The sequence below is a fragment of the Sus scrofa genome, chromosome 2, assembly GCF_054392235.1.
Source record: "Sus scrofa isolate SSC_HxYL_T2T_F1_AM1 chromosome 2, Sscrofa_HxYL_maternal_Yorkshire_Landrace_v2.0, whole genome shotgun sequence".
NCBI classification, from domain to species: Eukaryota; Metazoa; Chordata; class Mammalia; order Artiodactyla; family Suidae; genus Sus; species Sus scrofa.
Window position 1 is genome coordinate 98673931 of NC_139384.1, and position 25438 is coordinate 98699368.

General features: G+C 37.7%; 1 protein-coding gene and 1 long non-coding RNA gene across 2 annotated transcripts in view; one reads left to right on the plus strand and one right to left on the minus strand.

Moving 5' to 3' along the window:
- Nucleotides 1–25438, minus strand: part of HOMER1 (homer scaffold protein 1) — a 128221-nt gene that overhangs the window by 81868 nt on the left and 20915 nt on the right.
- Nucleotides 1130–6145, plus strand: LOC146405605 (uncharacterized). The gene is made up of 2 exons (XR_014838157.1): nt 1130–4628; nt 5106–6145. It is a non-coding gene; the product is annotated as an uncharacterized LOC146405605 (long non-coding RNA).

The following is a 25438-nucleotide window of genomic DNA, read 5'->3' on the forward strand; positions in this document are numbered from 1 at the left end:
ATGCAAACATTTCCAAGTTTTAGTAAAAATTCTTTTGGAAAGTACATTTACTAATTTTTTTTTTCTTTTTTTGGGCCATACCTGCAACATATCAAAATTCCCAGGCTAGAGATCCAACTGGAGCCACAGCAAGGCGGGATCTGTGCCATGTCTGCAACCTACACCACAGCTCACGGCAACACCGGATCCTTAACCCACTGAGTTAGGCCCGGGATTGAACCTGCATCCTCATGGACACTAGTCAGGTTTGTAACCTGCTGGGCCACAATGGCAACTTCCACTAATTTTTTTTTAGTCCAAATAAAGCTTACTTCTTTCATTTATATGACAACTTTCTCTCCTAAGTAAAGCAGCTTAAGAGTCTAAAGAGAATTTTAACTGGTATCATTTAATGTTAAAATTAAATAAATTTAACTTTTTTAATTTTAAAGAATTAATTTTTTCAATTTTAAATTTAAAGAAGGAAAAGGAGAGTACGGCAAAGACAGAAATTAGCAAAGAGGTAAGGCAAATCTTGGTCTTGGCACAATGACATGTGACAGGCTGGGTGTCACATGTCTTCTATGATTTACTTCAGCCCTTAGCGAGCTGTTACAAAAGGGAGGTACCTTCCCCATATGTAACCTGGCTCTTGCTAGTTTTATTTTTGGAAACCTCCATAACTACTGTTCTAATGAAAGAATCTCTTGTGAAAGGAAGTGAGTGATACATTTCAGGCCCTTTCCTAAAAAATGGAGCAGAAAGTCATCACTTTTGGTTTAACTGCCCTTACATATGGGCTCATTCAACACGTAATTATTAACAATCTGGCAAGGCGTCATGCCAGAATGGAGAATTCTTGCGAATTAGGAGTAGGTTTTATTCAGTCCCTTTCCCATCCTCAATCCTTGACTTTCACAGTGAAACTGATGCTACATTTGGCTGATGCCAGAAGCCCTGCGACCTCTGCTTTTCTTTCTTTCGTTTTTTCTTTTCCCATCTTTTAATTAAAGTTCTAGGTATCAGTGACTGTAGTGAGTTTCAATTCCCAGGGAAATTCATTCATAGAAAATTCTATTTATTAAGACATGTCAGGAAGAGAAATGGGCCAGTCTCATCTTCTTTGACTTAATTTTTTTTTTTTTCATTTGACAGGAGGTAAATGTCTAGATCATGTCAGCTGATAATTGTAAGAATGTGTTCTAATAAATTTATTTTCCAAGAGTAAAACTGCTAAGACAATACTGCTTTTGTAAGCTTATATGAACCAATCATCAAATCCTTATTCAGTGGAAACACAATGTTTCCAGTCCAATAAAAATTCTCCACACCATACTAATTCACAAAATGTAATTAATCTGCACAATTATTCCACACAATTTAATTCCATTCTGAATAAAAATCTTTTGGATAAACTAGTTATTTTACAAACAATTGACATCTGACATCAACTAAATGCCCTGCTTTCCTGAATTCTTTTCTGAATAACTGATTGCGTTTTTCTTTCTTTCTTTCTTTCTTTTTTGGCTGTGCCCACGGCATGTGGAAGCTCCTGGGCCAGGGATCAAACCTGCCCACGGCAGCAACTGGAGCCGCTGCAGTGACAACACTGGATCCCTAACCTGCTGTGCCACAAGAGCACTTCTGAATGGCTGATTTCTTAAAGAAAGTTACAGTTCAAGATTTCTGTGGTCAAAAGCCTAGCCATCAACATCTGATTGATTAAGACTAGGAAAATAATCTTACAGTTGATACAGGGAATAGAAGTCCTGGAACTAACGAGGATATTACTATGTCTAACTATGGCATACAAATAAACGATTCAAACCATTACTGAGTATCTCTAACATGCAAAAAACAGAGAGATGGTCTTTGTCCTTGACAAGTTTGATATGGTGAGGGAAGAAAGATATGTTAAAAAGTAAAATGTTCTTGGAGTTCCTGTTGTGGTACAGCAGAAACGAATCCGACTAGTAACCATGAGGTTGCAGGTTCAATCCCTGGCCCCGCTCAGTGGGTTAAGGATCTGGTTTTGCTGTAAGCTGTGGTGTAGGTCACAGACATGGCTTGAACCCTGCATTGCTGTGGCTGTGGTGTAGGCTGGCAGCTGTAGCTCTGATTCGATCCCTAGCCTGGAAACTTCCATATGCTGAGGGTGAGGCCCTAAAAAACAAAAAGTCAAATATTCCTCACCATGATTGATTCTCTGAAAATAAGTGAGTAAAGGCTACGATGGAGAAATCGATGCCTAAGGAGAGTTGAAACAAAGCACAGCGCAGGGGTCAGAGGGCATGTGCAGCAAGAACCTCAGTAAGTCCCTTTGAAGAATGAGGCTAGAAATCAAGAGAGGCTCCAGTTCATGAGGGTATCTGCTGGAAACTACTTAGAGAGAGAAACAGCTCTGCATTTTAGAAAGAGAAATTTGGGAGCCCTGAAGAGGATGGACTGGAGGGCAACTACCCTGGGCACAGGGACACTGGTCACAACCTTATAAAGGATGTCAAGTACTACAAAACAGATAAATAAAAGGTTAGGAGGTTAGGGAGTGGAATGAAAACAGGAAGAGGAATTAAGGTAAATTTAGAAAGCAGAGTCAGTAAGATTAAGTACCAGTTTGGATGCAGGGCAGTGGTTCATCAAAACAGAGTGAGTCTCCTAGGGGACATTTCACCATGCCTGGAGACATTTCTGGTGGTTACAACCAAGGGAGCTTGCTATGGGTTTTTAGCGGGAAGAAGTCAGGGGATGGTGCTAAACATCTACCATGCACAGGACAGCTCCCTGCAACTAAAATCATCCAGCCTAAGATGGCAACAGTAACAAGATTAAGAAATCCTTATGGAGGAGATGAAAGAGGAATCTAAGTCTCCCGGGGTTTCTGGTTCAGGTGACGGAAAAGAAGACAGTGCTACCAGGCAGGATGGTTAACAGAAAATAAAATGTGGAACTGAATCAAAAGATAAAATTTTGAGGTAAATACAGCTCACTGAAAGTCGATCTGTACATTCTACCATCTTTATGGGCACTACTGTCACTAGAAAATATATATAAAAACATAATACAAAACTGAAGCCTTATTTAGCAATGACTACAGTATTACTTCTTAAACAGATTATAACAACACCAAGTAACTCTCCTAAGAAACTAAACATTAATCTAAAAATCAATTTTAAAAAGCAAATAGATTTTGGCATGAAGTGCTTTAAACCAGCTTAGAGAAACAAAACTAATCACACACAAAGACACACACATCTTTAATCCTAGAGAATCATCTACTTTGTAATTTCTTACATCAATAATCAAGATAATGAGTTCAAATGACCTTAATGCTAGAAGAAAAGGTTACTCAAGTACTTTCCAGAAGGTTCATTAAATAATTCTAGGAAGCTGGTATAAGAATAATTCTGAAGGTCTTAACTGTAGGCTAAAACTCTGTAAAAGTACGATACACAATGATGAGCTCTATAACTTAATATGGATGTGGAAAACTGGAAAAATACAAGTATAAGATGACCTGAGGAAAATGGAGTAAAATCAGGGTTTTATTTTAGAAATAAAGTTTATTCAAACTCATAAAAATTGACAAAGAATTAATATATTTAACTCTCAGGCATCAGTGTAATAAAAAAGAAAAAAAGATCATGAAATACTGAAGTGAAACAAACAAAAAAAACTATCTGCCAAGAGATACATAAGTTCCAGATCTAGGGGAGAAAAATTAACATTTGTCATTTGGATAGCTTTGGTTTAAAAAAAAAAATCAATGATAATGCTTTTTAAAAATTACTCTTGAAGTCAATAGTTTTGCAAACATTTATGCGATTACTCAATAAACTTCTGTTCCAAGTAAGTGCAAAGGTGTGGATCCAACAAACACAACCAAGCTCAAGGGAATAAAGATAATTATACTTTTCCTAGTCCTCACTTAATGCCTAGCTTACAAATATCCTTTTCAGATGCGTAAGTACAATTAGGTATTGCAGCAAAGTGATTATAAAGAAAGTTATGGTTTCCGACAATGCCCTTACTTTCTACTTAGTTTTCCAAAAGAAAGTAGCTGGGCAGAAATAAAAGAAACAAGGCAGATAACACCTTCCCCTGAGAATCTGACAGTTACAGACACTGCTGGCGGCCTATCCACCAAGGACTCCTTGCTCCTTCCTAACACACCTCAGATGTTGTTCTAGCGTCTCCTCTCCTGCACAGCACAGTGAGCGTCATGAAGATAATCAACACAATCCCATTCTCCTTGCCAGTCTGCTTAGGAAGGGACCTTGGAAGCAATTCTGGCTAATGAGATACTCAGGGAAAGTTTGCTGGAAGCTTCTAGGTACGCTCACAAAAAGACATCTAAGAAGGGATATTCTTGAATAAGGTGGTTTGTAGTGACACCTGGACCTAAAGAGTCATCTGAGTACTGGGAAGGCAGTTAACCTAAGAACAAAGCCAACACTGTCTGGGAAGAGCAGATGGAAAGCCCAAGAATCTGGTTCCTTGATTATACGTCTCTGAATCCAGGAATCAGCCTCCAGGCTTTTTATGTGATAAAACATGTTTCCTAATTGTTAGAGGCAGCTGTCATTTTTTAATTTTATTTATTTATTTTTGTCTTTTTGCCATTTCTAGGGCCGCTCCCTCGGCATATGGAGGTTCCCAGGCTAGGGGTCGAATCAAAGCCGTAGCCACTGGCCTACGCCAGAGTCACAGCAACGCGGGATCCAAGCTGCGTCTGCAACCTACACCACAGCTCACAGCAACGCTGGATTGTTAACCCACTGAAGCAAGGGCAGGGACCAAACCCGCAACCTCATGGTTCCTAGTCAGATACGTTAACTACTGCGCCACGACGGGAACTCCATCTGCTGTCATTTTTTTTAATTACTCAAATAATAACTGAAGAAAGAGGTTTACAGGAGTTCCCATCGTGGACGAATCTGACTAGTATCCATGAGGGCGCAGGTTCGATCCCCGGCCTCACTCAGTGGATTAAGCGTCTGGTGTTGCCATGAGCTGTGATGTATGGCGCAGATATGGCTTGGATCCTACATTGCTGTGGCTGTGGTGTTGGCCGGCAACTGCAGCTCTAATTCTACTCCCAGCCTGGGAACCTCCATATGCGGTGGGAGCAGCCCTAAAAAGCCAAAAAGAAAGGAAAAAGAAAGAAAGAAAAAAGAAAGAGCTTACATACAATAAACTCTGCAATAACATGCTCTCCAATAAAATGTAATTGGTGGTCTTCCCGAACACCTGCCTGGCTAGCTACACACTGGTCATAGATTAACACAGACCCAGAGTACATACAATTAGATTCTTAGGGCCCCATTTAATACTGCAGAGGTAATCAATGGAAAAAATTTATAAGACTAAATGATTGAGAATGGGTGGGAGCAAGAAGTGTGGAAATCATGAAAGTTCACTATCAATTGACTTTCTGCTATGAAGGATTTAATATCCAAAGCTTTTAATCAAGAACTAGCAGTATAACAGCATGTTAGAGACAAGCAGGCAAATACGAGAGAAATAAACATTGGAATTTTTAAAAGCAGTTGCCTGTGGGGATGGGGCTAGATGATGGAAGAGATGAGACAGGAAACTAGCGCTTCTCTTTATAAACCTTTACGTACTATTTAATTTTTTAAACTCATACCAGTGCTACAAGATTTTCTTAAGTGGCGCTGTAGAGGAAGCTACTCTTCCATCACAGTGAATGCAGAGAAAATAACGCTCTAGGGGCCATTTTGGAGGACTGCCAAAGAACCATAGAATAAGTGGTAATTTTTAATAGCTTGGAACTCAACTAACTTAGTACCTGGTATGAGCATTCATATTATTCATAAAGAGGAATAAAGGGAAAGGAAGAGAGAAGCTGAAATCTATACCTGCCCAAAACTATGGATCTGGTGTGGTGGACACACCTAGTGGTGAAAACACTCTCCTCATAAAGTCACAGGAAGTTAAGACAAGAGACATGCTACCTTCAGAATTCTCCCTCAGTTTTTGGAGTTTGAGGTGGTGAGAGAAGCCGAACAATACTTGTTAAGGCCAAAGGGACATGGGCAAGGATAAGCCAAGGAGCGGATGGACACTAATGACCATTTCACTTCAGATGTAATGCCTGAGGAATTTAGTCTCAGTGCCATTGTGAGCTCTAGCACAGCATGTTTTCAGACAAGCTGGAGCTCCAGCACTGGAACTTCCTCAAAAGAAGTGTTATATTATTACTAGTTAATAAAACGAATTGTAATTCCACTGGATGATCAGGTGATTGGTTTAAATCCTCCCCACCCCCAGCACTCAACTCTACTTCCCCAACACAGGCCAGTAAGGAAAATCTTACTCACTAAAACAGCTGTTTTGATGCTGCTTAAAGATTTTGACTGCATATTACCAACTATGTATTCCTATTACCATGGTACACATGATTACTTCACCATTTTCAATGTTCTTTTTCAAAAAACAACACAAGCTTACTTTGAAGAAAGCAAAGTATTCCACCAATAGCTACCCCACACAGTTGCACTGCAAGCGCGCCATCTAGTGATGAACCAAAACATAGCAGGTATATGTTTTTTTTAATTCCAAGCTACTCTTCAGCAAACAGACAATTGAAAAGGGCATTGCTATGACAGAGGTATACAGACTTAAAATGTGACACGAACAACTACAAAATGGCTTTTATGGGGAAAAAATGTGTAAGAGTATGATCTGAATGCTTTGTTTTTTTTCATTGGTTAATTGCACATTCAAATGAAGGATTACTTAAAGAAAATCGCTGTATCACAATTACTGACCAGAAAGACTTTTATGACATCAAGTGTTTGATTTAATTAGCATCTCTCAAGAAAATATATTCAAAAAATTCAATTTGGAATTCAAGGTTATTAAACTATAAGACTGTACTTAAACAGTAGCAACACTGTTTATACTCCTCATATATCAGCCCTCATTTTAAGAGGGTTTTTCTTTTTCTTTTTCCTTTTTTTTCCCCTTTTTTATGGCACCACCTGGGCTAAGGGTCAAATCAGAGCTGCAGCTGCCAACCTATGTCACAACCACAGCAACACCAGATCTCAGCCGCATCTGCAACCTTCTTGGCAGCTTGTGGCAATGCCAGATCCTTAACCAACTGAGTGAGGCCAGGGATCAAACCTGGATCCTCATGGATGCTAGTCTGGTTCTTAACCTGCTGAGCCACAAAAAAGGAATTCTTAAGAGGTTTTCATTAACCTCAGTCCTTTTATTAGGCCACAGCACTAGTTATTAAGAGATTATAGTACTTACTGAGCTTGGGCACCTTACTCAGCACCTGCATTTAAAAGATCCAAGAAATATGCTGAAATTCATAGTGAAGAACAAGTTAACTCAATGTATATATTTAAGCAACACCTTCAATACACAAAGAATCTGTCTTACTATTTATTAAATATCCTCCAACTGACTTAATTTCTGCCCCACTCCCCTATTTAAAACCCTATTCCTTTGGGGTTAAATACCTGATGTTTTAAAATATATCAAGAAGCATCCCTGGTAACTCAGTTACATTTGAAATTAGTATTGTAGTTGCAATTGCACTAGATTTTAAACATTTTTCTTTTCCCAGATGATTTCCACTAAATAAAACTAAATTCTGAGAACTCACTGCATACCCTAGGGAAATCTAAGGAAAATAGCCTCTTGTTAATATATGTAGCACATTCCTAAATACTCAAAATAAGTAATTTTCTAATAGACATCCAATACCTAAAAACTTTTAAAGTGAATTGAGACTATTAAAGTTCTAATACCAACAATAATACTTCAAGGAACAATAATACTCCAAGGTACTTTCTTCCTTTTACCCTTGACTACAAATTAACCAAGTGAATAAGCAATCCATATACTACCTGGGCAAGCAAATACTCTTAAAAAGTAAGCCTAGATTGAAGAAAAATATCTGAAAATATTTTGGCAAAATATAGTAATAGTAGTTTCATGGATATTACATTATTCCCTGTATTATTTAGAATATTTTAATTGCTCAAAACAAGAAAAGCTCACATCATGTCTCTAGAATTCTTACTGATACTGAGAAATTTGAATAAATCAGCCACGTTTTATTTTATACATACATAGATCATTTCTCTTTACTACTGAGCATTTGAAATGTGACTAGTGCAACTGAGAAAGTTAATTAGTTTATTTGCTAATCAACTCAGTTACTGTAATACTTTTAGGCACATATGGAACAACCTGAATATATGAATCTGCAGTTTCAAGTATAAATTTTATAAAATTTAAAACCAGATCAAGTATATTTGATAAAAATTTTAACATCCAAACTGAGACGTGCTAAGGGCAAAATACACAAAGGATGGTATGAAAAAAAAGAATGTAAAATCTCATTCTCTTTACACGTTAAAAATATTTTGGATGTACAGTTGACCCTTGAACAAGGGTTTGAACTGTGTGGGCCTATTAATACACGGATTTTTTTCTTCCAGTAAATATATTAGAACATTTTTTGTAGATTACACAACAATTAAAAAACTTGCAAACCCCACGCAGCCTAAAAATACTGAAAAAAATTAAGGAAAAAGTATGTCACGAATGCTTACAATATATAGTCTACCCTTACAAAGGCATAAGATGAGTGATGTTCAATACAAAATTATTATATATTGCAATTATTATTACAATATATGGTCTACCCTTACAGAGGCATAAGATGAGTGATGTTCTTTGGAACTCTGCTTTCAAAGAATTACATTACTATACAGTATGCCCCTCTCTCCAGTAACTGCAGAAACTGCCTATCAGCCTATCATCACAAGTAAGTGGCTTTTAAAAAATTAACAATGTTTCTAATACATTTTATTATGAATATGAATGTAATACTGTATGCCATAAAATTTTTATAACAATCCATTCATTAGGGTATTGGCTAGGCCACTGTGAAGCAATCATATTGATTATTATACTAGGCTACCATAAAGCCATCAGATTGCTGCTGCTTCTTTATTAATGCATGAATTGTTACGCCTGTAAATAAAAATGAATTTCTTTTTCACATTATCTTTTCACTTTTGATGTTGAGTGTGAGCAATATACATAACATCTATGGTGTTTTGTATCATATAAGACAACACCGATGTGGATACTGACAGATGATCCATTTTGTAAAAAGGTGATGTAAACTGAATGGTATCAATAAAAATGGTATAATGCTGTAAAGTATTTCCACCTATGATGTTCTCAATAACATTTTACTTTCCTCTAGCTTATTTCATTGTAAGAATGCATCATACGGTAAATATAAATACAAAATATGTGGCAACTGATTGTTAATGTTATTGGTAGCAGTACTGGTCAAAAGTAGGCTATCAGGAGTTAAGTTCTGGGAGAGTCAGAAGTGGTAAGCAAATTTTCAACTGTGTGGAAAAAGAAGGTTAGCATCCCAACCCTTGTGCTGTTCAAGGGTCACCTCTACTAATACATTAAAATTTATTTCACGTTTTGAAAATTTTTAAAGTAAATTGTAAATTACATATGTTACACTGAATTTCAAGTGGAGACGACTGGACAATTTTGGTAGCCATTTCTGTACTGATGGACATATAAGTAGTTCTCATCTTTGCACTACTACCAACAATGCCCCTGTATGTTTACCTGCGTACACATGCAAGAGAAGCTGAACTCCTGGCCAAAGGGTATGCACCAGAGCATACCTCTAAACCGTTTCTCACAACACAGGTACCAGTTTACAGTTTCAGAGTCTAATATTCTTTCCTCCCCACACTTGGTAACATCCAAGCAACATCTTTAATTTGTGTCAACTTGATGGGCATGAAATGGTATTTCACTGTTGCTTTAATTTGTATATCCCTGACTACTAGTGAAGCTGAGGACCTCTTCAAATTTCTGGGCTACTTGAGACCAACAGATTTCTACCCTTATTTCAGAGTTTGTTCCAAACCTTACTTTAGCTCCAGAAAGTGAAAAGACCAGAATCCAAAGTCAGCACTCAAATTCTATACAAGGGAACATCTCACATATACGATTCTTATCACATTTATAAGCTTAAGGTGAATATCTACTAAAGAAGAGAAAGGTAGAGTTGGTTATTTTTCTAAATCTGATGATGTTTAACATTTAAAAATCAATATAATATAGATACAGCATATATATTCTGTTATTTTTCTAAGGGTAAATGATGATTCTTTAGTGTAATATTTAGTTTTTATTTTTATGTACCGAATTGTTTCTGCCAGTCCTTACAATTTTCCCTTTGTGAAAGGATGAGTGGGAGAGTGGTAAATTCTTATTTGTCAAAGTTTTAACTCAGAGTCTTTAAAAATTTCCTGGCTTAGCATCAAAAAATAATTTCAGCAGATAAAACATGCTTAATGTTAAACTCGAGGTCAAAAGCAACAACACACAGTTCTCTTGTCAAATACGCTCAAGTCCTGGGTGCTTTCCAAAGGGTCGGCACCACCAGGCCATTCCCACTCCACGTCACTCTGAAATTCTCATTCCAACAGCCCTCAGACTTGGAAGTGAATGTCGCGTTCGCCTGATCAAGTTTCCTCTGGTCACAGCTAATAACTAGAAGGACCTCCTTTGTGAGTGGTCCTCAGGTAGCTTACATACACACCCACCAAGGAAGAGCCTCTGGCGTTTTATGCAGGCAGCCACACATTCCCAGTTTCCCATGTTTCTCTAACGATGCCAAGCACCCACCCACCCCGCCCCGCCCCACCTCAGCTCTTTCTAGCATCTTCCTTCAGGTGTCTGTTCAATTTGACTTTCTCAGAGAGGTCTTTCTGGTTGCTTTGTACACAAAATGTAGCCCCCTCCTCTTCTCTTCCAGGACTCCCCATTCTCTTCTTTCACTCTTCCCCACCGCACTTATCACCATCTGACATACAGTGTATTTTCTTGCTTATTGTCCCTCTCCCCCAGCTAATGTGTTATCTCCTCAGGGCAAGGAACTGGCTGTTTTTAATCAAGGCTGTGTTCCCAGCAACTCAAATTCCTGGCACATATTAGGCACTCGGAAAATACTTATTAAATAAATGAATAAATGATTAGATACCAAGACATTTAGAGATCTTGGTAGTGGGACTACAAGTAACTTATTTTTTTCTTATCTCAATTTTCCAGTATGTGAATGTGTACTGTATTTATAATAAGAAAAAAATTTAAGTAAACAATTTTAACGCCATATATTTTCTTGCTTTAAAAAAACACAGCTAGGATTTCCTATCGTGGCTCAGTGGTTAACGAATCCGACTAGGAACCATGAGGTTGCGGGTTCGATCCCTGGCCTTGCTCAGTGGCTTAAGGATCCGGCGTTGCCGTGAGCTGCAGTGTGGGTTGCAGACACGGCTGGGATCCCGCGTTGCTGTGGCTCTGGCGTAGGCCAGCGGCTATGGCTCCGATTGGACCCCTAGCCTGGGAACCTCCATATGCCGCAGGAGCGGCTCAAGAAATGGCAAAAAGACAGAAAAAAAAAAAACAACAAAAAAACCACACAGCTAGTGGAATGATGTCTTGGTAATTACACAAACAAATACATATATTAACATTTGTTACGCTGTAGATTTATGCACTTTACTGAATATATGTCTTAAATTTCAAAAAAAAGAACCCTGAATGACAGTTAAAAATATTACAGCCCGAGTGACAATGGATTCATCTAGCAAAAAGAGATTTGAGGACACTCTTGCCTGTAGAATACTTCCTAGAAATCAGCCACAAATCTCCACTGATGCAACTTTTTCCATCAACTAGGTCTGCCCAGAATTCTCTTTACAGTATATAACAATACCTAGAATTATCCCACACAACAAGTAACCTAAAACTACTTGTGTGCCTTTAATTGTGAACAAGCATACTTGTCCTAAGAAATTCTATAAAATAACAACCCTAAGAAAGCCAATATTGGAGTTTTCGTTGTGGCTCAGCAGAAACAAATCTGACTAGCATCCATGAGGACGCAGGTTTGATCCCTGGCCTTGCTCAGTGGGTTAAGGATCCCGCATTGATGTGAGCTGTGCTGTAGGTCACAGACGTGGCTTGGATCCCCCATTGCTGTGGCTGTGGTGTAGGCCAGCAGCTACAGCTCCAATTCGACCCCTGGTCTGGGAACCTTCATATGCCTTGGTGTGGCCCTAAAAAGACAAGAAAGGAAATAAAGAAAAGAAAAAAAAAAAAAAAGCCAATCATCTAAAGCTGGAGAAACCTCCCTTACTGGTTTTCCAGCTAATACAGCATAGAAGATGATGATGAATTAATTAACTAAACATTAAGTACAAATACTAGCTGAACCAATTGATAAAGAGAAAAAATTCTATTCTACTAAATTCGATTCTACTAGAGCCTTTGTATTTGGCAGACATTTCACACTATCCAAGTGGATAATATTAGAACTCCAATTAAGGTTGCCTCATCCAACTGTTCAGTGACCATTTAGGAATCAGTGCTCTTCAGTTCTTCTATAAAAGTCATACCCTAGGTTCTGGACAAAGTGGTAAAACTTACTCCTAAATCTCTCCAACTCAAAAAGCAACCTCTCATCATGCGAAAAATAGCTCTAGAGTCTCAAATGCTTGTTGAGATATTTGAGAAAAACAAGTTAGTCTTATTTCTCAAGAAGAGAGCAGTGGTGTGAATTGCAAAGGGTACTACAAACAGCACACGAGGACAGCGTGTCATCCTACAACAATTCTACATCATGGTAATAAAACAAGATTTGAAAAATAAATATGGCTAGACTAAATTTTGCATTGGAGACAAATGCAAAATTTATATGAATTTATAATAAGCTAAGCCATAACGCTTTTTAAAAAACTAACACCTTCCTGTCCCCGATACCTAAATGCATTCACTCTTTGCTACTATTAAAGTACTTTGGCAGAAATATCAAAAGTATTTGTTTAACTACTAACTATTATAATAGTTAACTATTACCTGTTAACTACCATAAATTCTCTAAGGCTAAACCTCTCTCCCCACCGCACCCCCCCACCCATGTTATTAATACAGTCAGAAGGCAAATTTCCGCTTATGGCAATTTCTTAAAAGAAAGCCTTCACTGAATTAAGATTTTTTTTTTTTTTTTTTTGGTCTTTTTTTTGCTATTTCTTGGGCTGCTCCCTCGACATATGGAGGTTCCCGGGCGAATCGGAGCTGTAGCCACCGGCCTACGCCAGAGCCACAGCAACACTGGATCCGAGCCGCGTCTGCAACCTACACCACAGCTCACGGCAATGCCGGATCATCAACCCACTGAGCAAGGGCAGGGACCGAATCCACAACCTCATGGTTCCTAGTCGGATTCGTTAACCACTGCACCATGACGGGAACTCCTAAATTAAGATTTAAAGGTCTCCCTTGATGAGTTCCTGCTGTGTCACAGTGGGTTAAGATGCTTGGGTCACTGTGGAGCCATGGGTTCAATCCCCAGTGTGGTGCAGTGGGTTAAAGGATCTGGTGTTGTCACAGCTGCAGCTTGGAGTTACTCTTTGGCCCAGTAACTTCCCCATGTCATGGGTGCAGGCATAAAACTAAATAAATAAATTTGAATCTTGAATTTAAAGATTCTCCCCTGGAGTTCCCATCGTGGCTCGGTGGTTAACAAATCTGACTAGGAACCATGAGGTTGAGGGTTCGATTCCTGGCCTTGCTCAGTGGGTTAAGGATCCAGTGCTGCTGTAAGTTGGGGTGTAGGTTGCAGACACGGCTCGGATCCCACGTTGCTGTGGCTCTGGTGTAGGCCGGCAGCTGTAACTCCACTGCCTAGGAACCTCCATATGTCACGGGAGTGGCCCAAGAAATGGCAAAAAAAAAAAAAAAAAAAAAAAAAAAAGGTTCTCCCTTGAATCTCTCAACAGATTAACATCAGCTACAACAAAACTCCCATTGGATTCCCCATATCACCCAGTATTTCATATGACGGTACTAAGGAAAAACTTGTCTGCTTGCTGTTAAACCCAAACAAGATTACAACTCAACACTCTTCTCACACATTTGTCAAGAAACACAGCCATGCTCTGTTTTCCACTAATACTGATCTTATCTAGGGTGTCTGCTATATCTATCCATGTTTCTTTTCAACACTGTATTTTTAACTGTCCTGTTTTACCTTGTTCCTGATTTTACACATTACTAGGAATTCTCTGTAGTAACCACAAGATTACAGAACTGATATAATAAAAACTAAATAACTTAAACACTAGTTATTGAATTTTAAAAAATAACTGACAGAAAAAAGTTGAATTTTTAAACTTTTGCAGGTGGAATGATGTTATATCTCAACTGTTTCCCTTTTATAAACCAGTGAGCATACAAATTAACAACTTCCAACATTTGCGCCAAAGGAAGAAATCCATAGATCAGATAACTCAAACTAAGCAATTCAAATGTGCTCTTATGCCTGAAACCAAAAGCTTAATCTTATAAAATGGCTATGCGGTCAATTCTTTGGTTATAATTAACATTTTTCAGAGCTTATGATATGGTCAGACACTGCTGTAAGCACTATGCCTACGCTATTTAATTCCCTCAACCTTTGTGAGGTAGTTACTGCTACTGAAGATGACGAATCCGAGGCACAAGAAGGGTATATAATTTACTCAAGATGACACATGGAAGAGCCAGCACACAAACAAAGCCTCGCTCTAGAGCCCACATCTTTATCCTATATTGACTCCTTGGATGGGAAAACAATTCTTTTGTCAGGTAAACCTGAGTTCACTGCTGCAACCAAACTTTTGCCTGGCCCTTGGCCTGAGATTTTGTTGACACACGTGAAGTAGTACAGCAATACAACCATGGTTTCTATGCACAGTGAGCACTGTTAAGAGTACTTAAGGAGAGCCCATTGTGGTGCAGCAGAAACCAATCTGACCAGGAACCATGAGGTTGCGGGTTTGATCCCTGGCCTCGCTCAGTGAATTAAGGATCCGGTGTGGCTGTGGCTGTGGCGTGGACCAGCAGCTACAGCTCCAATTCAACCCCTAGCCTGGGAACCTCCATATGCCATGGGTGTGGCCCTGAAAGGACAAAGACAAAAAAAAAAAAAAAAGAGTACTTAAGTGTTTCCATGAGACATATTTATGTGCACTGGTACCACTTACCTTTACTTGTGTTTTGAAAACAATTTGCATTATAACACTTCATTGCAATGATAGTGTGGTTTGGAAGAATCCAAAAATTTATTTTTAGTCATGGCAATTATAGGTCTTGAGCTTTCCTTCTCAAGGGAAGATAACTCTCCCATCAAAATTTTGATACAATGATTTTACCTCTGTAACAAAATATGATAATAACAACCACTGTTGTCCTGTCTGAGGTGAAAACATTGGTCTTTGAGACTAGAAGTTATTAATGCCAATGTATTTTATATTTGCTTCAGACATTGGCTAGATTTCACCACACATGGCATTTCTGAAAAGCATTACATGACAGGACTAAGATGCATATTTTTATAAAATAGGATTTACACACCTATGAAAATACTTTCTACTGTCTCCCTGCTTTTCCTACCTTGATTTGGTTTCCTTCTGGCAATAACATTTAAGAATTTAATTCTGCCAGCATTGTACTAAACACTTCACCTCTAATAAAGGTGTCTTTCCCGGAAAATATTTCCCTTCAGCTTTAAAAATGTCATTTCCTAACTAGCTGTACTTGTGTGGAAGTTGTATGTACTATCTGTAAAAGCTGTCTCAGTACATACAACTGTCATAAAAATAAGCCTTACAAAGTGGGTTATATGACGTACTTTAGGAAGTATTTACTAATTCTTTGAAAATTATGTGAGTTTTAAGGCAATCTTTTTCTTGTCAAAAATCACCACTAAATATCTGTGACATGGACACAGGAGGAAAAACACACTTCACTAGGTGAAATTACAAATAATCAATGCAAAATGGAAGGTCAACAGAAGACTTCAGTAAAGTGGCAGTTTTTTTTTTTTTTTAATGTAAAGCTGCATGAAAAACATCATACCATTTGAAACACAGGATATGATGGTATTCCCTTTAAATGACTATGGAAAGTTAAATAATGACCCCAAAGATATCCAGGTCCTAATACATAGAACCTGTGAATATTACCTTGTTGGCAAAAGGGAGTTTGTAGCTATGAGTAAGAGTCCTGAGGGTGGAGAAAATTCTCCTGGATTAGCCTAGTGGACCCTAAATGTAACCCAAGTGTCCTTCTAAGAAGGTGGCAGAGGGAGATGTAAGTCAAGAAGATTATGTGACAAAAGGAGACAGTTCATTTAGAAAATGTCACACCGTTGTCTTTGAAATGGAGGAGGCTCTGAACCATGAATGCATGGAATGTAGATCTAGACGCTCAGAAGGGCAAGGAAACCTCTCTCCCCTAGAGCTTCCGGAGGATCTGGAGCCCTGCTGACACCTTGGTTTCACCCCCTGTGAAACTAATTTTGGACTTTTGACATCTAGAACTATAAGACAATAAATGTTATGTTGTCTTAGGTACCAACTTTATGGTAATTTATTACAGCAGTCATAGGAAAATAATACACTCATAGGTGATAGAACTCTTCATCCAGTTAAAATTTCTTAACCTTCTGCCATTTATAGAATTACTTTATTCAAAACTCTGTTAACGTTAAGTTTCTATTCATACATCTCAAATAATACATTTATTTAACGGGGACAGAATTACCAAAAAAAAAAAAAAAGTGTAAAATCTTAATAGAAGCAATTTTGAATTTATTAATAAGCAATTTTAGGCAATTTGTTTGCCAACTGGGTATCTACAACTGCTGTGTGATTTAATAAAAATTAAAGCTCAAGAACAAAAAATTATTGCCATGGGAAGAGATACAGTAATTGTTCAAGAGTAAAAAGAGTAGTTGAGCAGTGACTACTTCTCTCCACATTTCAAATCAACATGTGATTCAAAAGTAGTGCTACTGCAAAATCAAACATCTAAAAGGTAAGAGAAAAGGTGGAAAAAGAAAATAAAATTTTCTTGAATTCCTGTTATATGTAAATACCTTATATATATACATATTCTAATTTTCATCTCAAAACAACTCTAAGAGATAAAGGAAGTTCAATTAAAAAAATAAAAAATAAATAAAAAGACTTGGAGGAGGGGATAGTTAAATAATTGACCAAAGGTCATAGTTAGTACTGCTATTTCTAGTAGTACTGCTATTTGTACTCCAAAACCCACAACTCTTCATTCCTCCCAAAAGAGAGGATGGTGATTGGCAATGAAAACTAGAATTAAATTATTTTTTTCTTTATTTTTTACTCAGTGACCAATTCATAATTCAAATGAAGTTACAAATCTCCATTACTGTCATGCTAAAATACATTCTACTTCCTCACCCCCCTGAGATAAGCATTATAATTACACAAGTTATTATCTCTATATAAATATTAGAAAATATCCTACTTCTTTCATTACTCCCTTCTACAAGAATATTCAAAAGAATGCAAAAATATTCAGCGCTCAACCAACTAAGACTCTAAATATCTAACATTGAGAGAAGCAAAATCCATAATGAGCAGAAAAAGCAATCAACAGAATCAGACCCAGAAATGTCATAGATGATAGGGCTAGTGGACAAAGACATTAAAATAGTTATTATAATGATAGTCCACATGTTCAAGTAGGCAGAGAAAAGCATAAGCTTGTTAAAGAGAGACTTGAAGATATATGAAAGTCCCAAATCAATCTTCTGGAGATGAAAAATATACTGGATGAAATGAGCAGCAAATTAAATACTGCAGAAGGAAAGAAAACTAGCTAATATGAGGATGAAGCATACTCAAAGTGAAGCACAGAGGGGAAAAAAACACTGAAGAAATAGAATATTAGTATAATTATTATGGAACAACTTCAAGTAGCCTAACATATACACAATCAAAGTCCTCAAAAAATGGTAAGAATGGAAAAATATTTGAAGAAATTATCATTGGAAAATTTACAATTTGGATAATATCCTCAACCTGGAGACCCAAGAAGCCCGACGAACCTGAAGCACAAAGAAACATGAAGAAACTACACCAAGGGACATCGTAATAAATTGCTTAAAATCTATGATAAAAAGAAAATCTTTATTATCTCAGGGTTGTGGGGCACATTACATACAGAGGAACAAAGAGGAGAATGACATCAGACTTCTCACTGGAAACAACACAAGCCAGAAGACAGTGAAACATCGTAAAATTATAGAAAAAAAAAAACAAATCTCATCAAAATTATCTACGTAGCAAAAATATATTTCAAAAATGGAAGTGAATTTAGGATGAAAATGTCTTGGAACTAGATAGAGGTAATGTTTCCAAAACCTCATGAATGTGCTAAATGCTATACACTTTAAAATTCATGTTAAATGCATTTTACCTTAAATAAAAACTTTGGAAAAAATGGGGTGAAATTACTTTCTCAAGACACAAAAGCCGAAAGAAGTCATCATCAGTAGACCTTACTATGAAACAACATTAAAGGGAAGGTTTAGGTAGAAGAAAATGATACCATGTGGATATCTAGCTCCACTCAAAGGAATGAAAAGAGAGCATCGAAAATGGTAAGTAGTAAGTAAACATAGCATTCTCCCCTTATTTTAACATGTCTTTTAAAATAACTTATTTAAGTAAAAGTAATAATAATGTACTGAGGGATTTATATTATTAGTAGAAGTAAAATGTATAACAGTAGCACAAACACTACACTATTTTAAGGTTCTTATATATTTTTATTTATTTATTTAATTTTTTCATCTTTTTGCCTTTTCTAGGGCTGCTCCCATGACATATGGAGGTTCCCAGGCTAGGGGTCTAATCGGAGCTGTAGCTGCCAGCCTACGCCAGAGCCACAGCAATGCTGGATCCTTAACCCACTGAGCAAGGCCAGGGATGGAACCCGCAACCTCAAAGTTCCTAGACAGATTCGTTAACCACTGAGCCACGACGGGAACTCCCAGGTTCTTATTACATAAACTGATATAATATCACCTGAAAGTAGACTGTAGTGAGTTAAAGACATACTAAAGAATCATTAAACAAGAGCGAAACATATTTAACAGGCATGATCAATAAGCCGACATAGTAAATAAGGAATCATAGAATATGCTCAAGTAAGTATGTCAAAATAAGGCAAAAGAGAAAAGAAGGAGGGGAACAAAGAACAAATGGGACTAACTAAAAACAAGTAAGTTGGTAGGTTTAAACCCACTATCAATAATCATATTAAATGTATGTGGTCTAAATATCCCAATTAAAAGGCAGAGATCGTCAGGTTAGCTATAAAGTAACATCCAACTATATGATGTTTTTAAGAAAATCATTTAAAAAATCATATAAAATATAAAGACACATGCAGGCTAAAAGTAAAAGTAATCTTATTAAAGTCTACTCCCATCCCCAGAGGCAAACTCCACGAGGAGCGTGTTCACCCTTGTGTCACCAACACCCAGCAAGTGGCACACTATATTTACTAAATAAAAGCTTTGAGAATTTGTGGACATTTCTACCCCATGTAACTATTCCCAGGCTACAATATCTGAGGTATCGACAGTTGTTTTTCTTGCTGTGATCTATATCCCACTTCCAAAAATCTATTCTCTCTTCCCTACCCAGTCTTCTGGGGGCTGAGAAACCTGCTAATCAGTCTTGTTAGATCTGTGCTAAAAGTCAAAGAACACTGTTTCTGAGGGAGGGCCTGGTTAGCTTACCTTGAGTCGAGTGCATCTATTTGGCTGCTCCCTGAGAGTACTGAATTTTTCTTTGTCAGCCCAGCTAGAAGCCCTTTGCCATGAACTAGATACTAGAGGAACAGGAGAAGAGAAAACGGACTTGTGGGTTTAGGTTTAAAAGTACAGGGAGAATAGGAACTCAGCTATTTGAACTGCTTATTCCTCCACCTCCTGTGTATACGTACGTGTTTCTCCTCTCTACCCCATTCTCACCCTCATCTATCAGAAGGATACGAACTCTAAGCAGTTAAAGGACTGACTCCTGGTGCTTTTGTATCTCTATTCCTTTCTTCCAACAAAGTTTGGAATATGCTATTGCTAATGAAATGTGATATATGGTGCCTCTAAGTTAAACACAATATGTTTGAACATTTCAACAGGTTCTATGCAAGGCACTGGGTATATAACAGGCCCTAGACTTCATGGACTTAAAGAAATAATTACAAACTGTGATCAATGTTGCCAAAGAAAATAAAGAGCTGTGAGAGAGTGCACATGGAATGGAGGCAAAGACTGGATAGTTAGAGGGGGAATGGGAGTTATAATAGTGTTTCATAGGCTCAGACAACAGCATGTATATGGCAAAATGCTTCCCAGCATGGCTGAAACAATAATTCCTATCCCTTTTCTAGAACTTTGCCATCATCCTCCTATCAGGAGGTGGAGTTTATGTACATTTCCCTTAAATCTGAATGGACCCTTGTGATTGCCTGGACCAAAATAATGAGGCAAAAGGGACACTGCGTGACTTTTAAGACCAGGGTGTCATAGGCCATCCAGCTTTCAGGCTGGTTCTCACAGTAATCCCTCTTAGAACCTGGCCACCATGCAGCAATGAAAGCTCAACAGCCTGTGGAGAAGAACCAAGGCACCAGCCCTGGCTGAGTTCTCAGTCAAGAGCCAACACTATCTTGCCAACCATAGGAATGACCCATTTGAAAGCAGATCTTGCAGCTTCCAGTTAAGCCACCCTGGCCACTGCCACATACAGCAGATATGAGCCTTTCCCACCAATCTCTGGCCAAGCTGTGTATCTGTGAGCTGGATAAAAGACACCGTTTTTTTAAGGCCACTGAATTTTGAGTGGTTTGTTTTGTAGCAAGAGATAATCAGAACAATGTGCAAAGATCTTGAAGTTGGCAAGAGCTTGGCAGTTACAGAAACTGAAATATACACAGTGGCTGGAACACAGAGATAAAAAAATGACACCACCAACCCCAGCAACAACCAATGGTTAACATTTGGTATTTAATACTTTATATAACATTGTTCTAAGTGATTTATATGTGTTATTTTATCATTAGAATTCCATTGGTGGTACTCTTAAAACACTGATTTTAAATATGGAGAAGCTGAGGCACAAAAGAGTTAAATGCCTTGACCAGTATCACACATTCAGACAGTCTAATATAAGGGTCTATGCCACGAATAAAGCCATATGTCCTCTCAAAGGGCCGAATGGCATAAAATGAGGTGTACAATGATAGACCAGGTTATGCAGACTTTCACAGATGATGGTCGGAAGTTTAGGTATTAGTTTATGAGTAATGGGACACTATTGAAGAGATTTAAGCAGGGTAGTATGTGATCTAATTAATATTTAAAAGACAATCCTGGCTGCACGTGAAGAACAAATTAGAAGAAAGGCAATAATATTTGACAGCAAGGTATTCCTTGAGAATAAAATTAGAAATAACTAAAACATAATGGTTTCACTGAAGAATATAATGGACAGATCAAGCTGATAACACTGAGTCCCACAATCAACTTTAACATACAAAAAGAGAAACACCAAGACACTGCTCTTTGCCTTCTGATAGTAGACCAGAACCACCTATGACATATTTCTGGGGGTGAAAAATTCAAACCTGAATTCAAGCAAGCCTAGGTCTAGCTACAAGTTCACTAGAAAGAGGAGAACAGAGGAACAAGTTAAACAACACCATGAGGATATAGCCTGCCAAACCCAGAATGTGGAAAATCCTAGATGAAAATTTGACAAACAGCAAGAAAGGGGAAAAGGTGCTGTTATAGATTAAAGTAAACTCAGGAAAAGCACGTATCGACCAAATGCAATGTGTGAACTGTACCTGGAAGGTGATCTGAACAATCCAATGATTTTAAAAGACATTGATGAGGTAACAGGGCAACTGTGAACACTGATCAGATGTTGAGAAATTAGTAGGGGTTTTTGGTATGACAATGGCATTGTACACGTTTTTTTTAAAAAAATAGTCTTATTTCTTAGTGATACACGCTTAGTATTTACAGGTAAAATTATATCATGGCTAGATTGCTTTAAAATAATGTGGAGAGGGACAGGAAGTATAGATGAAACAATATGTGCCAATGTTAATAACTGTTGAAGCTAGGTGATGGATGCATAAGGGTTAATTACACAATTCTCTTTAGGTTTCTGTATGCTTAAAATTTTTCCTTTTTTTTCTTTTCTTTTTAGGACCACACCCGTGGCATATGGAAGTTCCCAGGCTAGGGGTCCAATGAGAGCTGCAGCTGCCAGCCTATGCCACAGCCATGGCAACGCCAGATCTGAGTTGCATCTTGCGGCAACACCAGATACTTAATACACCGAGCAAGGCCAGGGATTGAACCCGCATCCTTACAGACACAATGTCAGGTTCTTAACTTGCTGAGCCACAACAGGAACTCCAAAACTTTTCTCAGTACAAAGTTTAAATTTTAAAAATGTAGGAGTCTATCTAAACTCCCCAAATCCAACCAAGTTAAAGCTGTAAATTCAGACAACAATGACAGGCTTATAACTAAGTGCAAAACCTCCAACTGTTTTGCTTCCTTCTTCAAGAATAGACAACACAGGAGTTCCCGCTATAGCACAGTGGGTTAAGAATTCGACTGCAGCAACTCAGGTCAGTGTGGAGGTACAGGTTCAATCCCCAACCCAGTGCAGTGGGTTAAAGAATCCAGTGTTGCTGCAGCTGCAGCATAGATCACAAGTGCAGCTCGGATTCAATCCCTGGCCCAGGAACGTTCAGATGCCACCAGTGTGGCCATTTAAAAAAAAAAAAAAAAAAAAAAAAAGCAACACGAAAGCAGATAGCTATGTAAGTTAGAACAGGTGATCTATGAGAGTGACTAGGCAGTTTCCCTGGTACTCCCTGGGAGAGAAGAGGTCCTGACATATTCCAGGGGCAGGAGAAGACTGATGTGTGAGACTATTATAGCACCAAACATCCAATCAATTACCCTTACTCATCAAGCCACTTTCTGACGGCAATTTGGCCTCCACTGTGACATTCTTTTCTATGGGAAAGGATGTATTTCAAGTGACTAATAAATAGTTATTCCAGGCTAGTCTCTTTTAAGATTCTATAGGGTAAACCACTCCATAGAGCTCCAAATCCACATCCTAAATAAAGAACAAGTAAGCCAAAAAGCCCAGACTTTACAATCTGATAACCACACCAATGTATTGGCAATTTTTCACACAGAACTTTTTCTATGCTATACATCCTTCACATAGGAATACAGCTGTTACAAAATGTGCCACGCTAATAATAAATAAAATAAATTTCGAATGTAATAGTTACCATTTATTGAGTGGCTATTACTACACCAGGCACTAGATACTTTGTATACTTATCTTAAATCTAAAACCTGGATAGGGCACATACTATTTCCATTCTACAGATGAGGAAGAGGTCGTAAATGACCTATTCAAGATCACACATCCAAGTTAAGGATGGAGCGGGAATTCAAACCCAGACTTGAGGCTAAACTAAAAGCTTCTTAAAATGTTCAGGGCTAAATACATTCTTGTGGGTTTTCATGGTTACCAAATCAAAAATATGATCTCTGTGAATACGAGTTTAATAATATAAACACCAGGCATTCTGTTAAGAGCTGTAGGGAATGTGCAAAGAGGAACCATAAACACATTCTATTCTCAAAGAGGTTTCATTTAGAAAAAAAAATTGTTAATAGATGATAATGATACACAAGTGAAAAGTGAAAAATGCCACAGAAGAGGTAACATAAAGTGCTAAGGGTATTCAGAAAAAGGAGAAATTTCAAAATATGAGAAACATATAAACTTGTTCAACAGCTTTTAGGTTGGCTTGTACTAATGGATGGTGTACTAAGAGATATGTATTTCTTTTTAGAGCAAAGAAGACCAAGCAACAGAAGGCTAGGCTCTACCACCATAGAGCATTTGGGACTTTGGGGAAAGCTCTGAGCTGCCTCACTTAAAAATAGCACAGGAACCAACTTACAAGGTTATTTCTGCATCTGACAACAAAGGGAAACAAAACACTAACTTAAAAAAAAAAAGCAGAATAAGTATCTCTTGAGAGATCACTTGAAAAAGTTAACATACTTTTGTTAACTTGCATTCAAGTCAGACCCAACATTCAAAATTACTGAAACAGGACAGACAGGCCCCCTGGGGTCAAACCAGTATTTCACATCAACTCAAATTTCATTCTGCTGCTTATAATCTTCCAGGGATCCATGACCTCTGCAGACATATCCATGGGGAGTAGGGAGTGGAGACAACACATGAAGCCCCCTAGCATAACTTAACTTGGAGCCCCAAAGAGTAACTGGCTAGGGAGGGGACTAGCTGCACCTCTATACTGAGCCTCAGGGGTGGGGGTGGGGGTCAGCTAAAGAGTGTGGAAGAAAATATTCTTGAACACTTGTCATGTGCCAATCCCAGGAGGATTGGAGATTTTTTTCTATTATGTTCACTGCAGCATTTAGAAGAGCACTGGGCCCACAGAGGATGCTCAATAAACACTTGTTAAATGAATTAATAGGAAAGGCAGTCCCTGCCCTCATGACACTTATGGTCCAAATTAATGCTATCATAAGAGTTTAGAAATGTATTCTTGGGTGGCAAGTATAAGCATATTTTATTTTTGTATATTAAACTCCAATCTGAGTAATTTAATAACATCTGACTTTAAAGATTCTCATTAATTGGTGAATATGTTTAATTAAAAAGACCAAATCAAATATCTAAATATTCTTCTGTAGACTTAATGACATGACCAATAAGATGGCTTAACTAGACAGAAGAGTTTTCAAACAAAGTTTTACTTGAAATCCTCTTGTGGCTCAGTGGGTTCAGGATCTGGTGTTGTCACTGCAGCAGCTTGGGTCACTGCTACAGTGCAAGCTCGATCCCTGGCCCAGGAACTACACATGCAGTGGGCACAACCAAAAAAAGTTTTATTTATGTGTATCTTATAAAATTAATTACAATAATTATGATAGGTGATTATTCCTATCATAAACCTCAACTTCCTTACTGAGAATTAGTATTTTCATGGTTCCATCAAGCCCTCCTAAATCAGGCTATTTCAAGATAATCGATGAAATTAGAACATTAAACAGATTAAGTTCTTGGAGTATAAAATACAGAAGGAAGGGAGATTTTAATGGCTATTTTATTAGAAGGAGATAAAGTCCACAAACTTATCTTTGGCTTTCAGTAATACCAAAGCTTAAAAATTATTTTCATGATCTTAATTTAGAAGTCAAAAAAATAAAATTTAGTTTAATATCAGAAGTGTAACTGTATAAAAACTCTATAAGAACAGCTGTGATTAAGTGGTTCCTATGCTATAATGTTTTAACAACCTTGTTTGTATTTTACCCTTTAACTTTCATAATTCTATCCCCATTTTACAGATGAGAAAACTGAGACATATAAAACTTTAGTAATTTGCCCAAGATCATAAAGCTAAGGAA